The sequence below is a fragment of the Adiantum capillus-veneris genome, chromosome 9 (genome assembly GCF_014529385.1).
Source record: "Adiantum capillus-veneris isolate H3 chromosome 9, ASM1452938v2, whole genome shotgun sequence".
NCBI lineage: Eukaryota > Viridiplantae > Streptophyta > Polypodiopsida > Polypodiales > Pteridaceae > Adiantum > Adiantum capillus-veneris.
Genome location: NC_140939.1, coordinates 50,505,878 through 50,509,342, shown reverse-complemented (window position 1 = coordinate 50,509,342; position 3,465 = coordinate 50,505,878).

Below are 3,465 nucleotides of genomic sequence, written 5' to 3'. Positions count from 1 at the left end.
TCAGACTCAGCAAGGGTGTCGTCAAGGGCGAGCTGTAACCGATCGGCAGGTGCTGAAAAGCTTCTTCGTAAGCTCGGCTGCGCTTTGAGGTCCATGGACACACTGACTGACAGGTCGAATCACATGATCAACCAGGTATGCAGTAGCTTTTGTTTTGGTTTGATCACGTTTTCACACATGCTATGTGCATGTCTTGTGACAGTTCCGTAGCATTCAACTTTTGTTGATTGTTTTGTTTCCCACAAACCACTGTTTGGTTGAGGGATCAACATCAAGCACGGCTTGAGTACACAATACTTTGACAACACACGTTCATCGGAGGTTGATTGTTGATACAAAGGCAACTCAGGTAGGGCCTGTGACCTATCCGATCACTGTATTCGGCAAGGCCGATCGGTAATTATCATTTCAAGTAATTGTTTACCATCAGCTACATTCCAGGAGCAAGGCTTTCTATAGCGACATTCCAATACCTAATAAGAGGCAAAATAAAAGGATTTATTGAGGACCTAAAATTCTATGAATTACTCGTTGAAATTTTAATTTTGCGCTTACAATGATATGCACCTTTTGCCTTGCAATAGGAACAAACGGGTCATACAAATTTTTGTGATTCATGCACGCTACTTGATTACTCTAAAAGCTAAGTATTCGCAACAACATACACAAGCCGTCCTTAGTGGGGGAACCAAAATTGAGGCGGTCCGGGGCGGAAAACAAGAGAGGAAACCTCTAAACACCCCTCAAGGCTCCCGTGCTGGTCAATTGGGGCTGGGGCAATCACAAGCACAAACAGAACAACAAACCCACAGCCAAACCCAAACAAGATAGGGGCACCACCTAGTTATGGTATGCGAACTAGGACGCAAGAGAGATTTTGTCAACCAAGAAGATGTGGTACAAAACACACACAAGCAGCCTTACACCAAGACACACACAAAATGGACCAGAGAGAGCTAAAGTAAAGGGAAGAGAGAGAGAGGAATGGAACTTGTGTAATACCTTGTCTGTGACTTGCAAATGGAGATGGTTCGTTATAATGCTATCGTAGAGCTTGTACCAAACTCACTCAATGCTTAGTGATTGCTAAACATTTCCAGAACACACACACTGTCTTAGGGTGTGGGAGACCTCTCACCACAATAGCCTCTTACAATGGATACAAAATTGGCAATGAAAACATACTAAAACACTTTCTAAAAACAAGATCAACCGATAGAAACTCAAAATACACAAGTCACCTTGAATTCACCAAACCGTATTGCACAAATGGAAGGACGAAGATTTGAATGTCGAATCACGCCTTTGATGCACCAAACCTCAATTTATTGGTGATGAAGGAGCATATACAAGAGTGGTTTTGAGATTTTTGAACTCATGCTCTCTCACTTGCAATGTGTAGCTTGAAAGCTTCTCTCACACCAAGAGTGAAGCTCACAAAGTGGTTGCTACGCCTAAGTCTCTCCTCACGCATAGAGTGTTGGAGTGCTATGTGAGATCTTGAAGGCTGTTTTACAAGAAGGAGAGGGGCCTATTTATAGGTTGGAGACCCTCATTAAGATTATTTGGAAATCCTAAATTACAAGCTAACAAATCAAGATTATGATTTTTTCTGAATATCAAAACATTGCGGGCCTTCTTTGTCTGCTTGAGTCATGGATGTGGGCTCAAAAGAGAGCATTATTGATGGTAGATAAAGTGAAAGTAAAGTTTTGAAGAAGGAGGGAGAGAGAGAGAGAGAGAGAGAGAGAGAGTTACTATGCACATGTCTTGAGATGAGGTGTCTTTTATGGTTAGGTCAATGGCTATTTTGTGTTAGTATGTTAGTGGTTAGTATTAGTAATCACTAGAAAGTTAATGTTATATTTACAATGGGTAGAATGGGGTGGATGGTTGAATGAAGTGAGGAAATCCTTGTAATGGTGAAGCTTGAAGAAGTTTTTGACTTACTTGTGTAGGTTCTCAAAATGACTATGGATCCTCTTCTTCGTCTTGTCTTCTTTACGCCACTGCCGCCAAGGTTGATTATTGCGATGAAAAATGGAAATTCGGTCGATGAGATCTCTCAATTTGCAGAGGTTAATCATGGTTTACATGCTGAATTTTATGTATATATAGAAGGGGTAAGATGGAATTGTACTTTGGAAGTAATAGAGAGAGGCATAGAGATGGTGTATGTACATGGAGGGCTCATATGAGAGCTATGGGAGTAAGAGGGGAGGTTAATGGTGAAGAAGGTGAGAGAAACCATGAAAGTTGCAGTTTTGAGTGAGGGATTGAGATGAATGAGTGTGTGTGTGTGTGTAGAAGTGTGGAAAGAGGTGAGAGAAAACTATGGGCTACTTGTGAGAAAAGTGGGCAGACTAGGGTCCACTCAAAAACTCCTAGCTCACTGGTGGTTGCTCAAAAAATCACCAAAATGTTTGAGGTGATTATTCAGCTCTTGGTCCACATTTTCTCTTTTGACCACCGCTTCAAATTTAGAGTGGAGATGGATATTAAAAATCCCACCAAAATACCTGTTTTTCTTCACAAAAAAGTCTTCCGTGGCCCCCCTTTTCTTGAATTTGCATATGGCTCCAAAGGTGAGCCCTTCCTTGCATGAGAGGATGACATAATTGATTCATAGGGGTTTGAAAATGTGCATGGTTGTGGATTATGCACAAATATAATACATGGATATGATGAGAAAAAATAGGCTAGTATATATAAACAATTTATGGAATCTAGAATGGTGTCAGCTATATATAAATATAAAATTAAAAAAAGATATATATGAAAATATAAGGATTCAAATGAGGGGACCCTCATTTGTTTTTATTGAAGTATATTTATCTACAAGAGATAAGAAAAAATACCTCTAGGAAATAAGAATTTAGTGAAAGGCAATGACTGATGGTGAAAGGTGTTTTTTGAGGTGTTTCCTTGGAGTGGATTCTTACCAAAAATAAGAGAAGCTTGGATGAATATATTTCTATATGGAATAAAGAGTATGCAAAAATGGTAAGAAAAATTGTGGTAATGGTGAGTCAATGTACACACTACAAGAGGCTATTCATATTAGCGACGCTCACACAGCGATGCTTAATTTATTTTTTCCCGGCGTCGCTATGAGCGTCGCAAATTTCTTTGTAAATTTGCGACGCTCATAGCGACGCCGACTGGGCTAAAAAAATAACCGAGAGCGCCCAAAAACTCAGATCTCAGATCTGAGTTTTTCGGTGCCCTTAAGCAAGGAGCAAGTAACGTTTTATAAATGTCGTTATATGTTTATACTTACTGAAAGCTGTCTTATTGTCTTTTTTTTGCAGAATCCGACAGATACGCCGCTTGGACGCGATGAGACGTCTGACTAGACGACGTCAGTTTAGCCGTAGCTAGATAGCATTAGTTTAGGGTTTCTCATAGCTTATGTATCATGAGATGGATTTTGTATGTCTTTTTGAACCATGTATATTATTACAT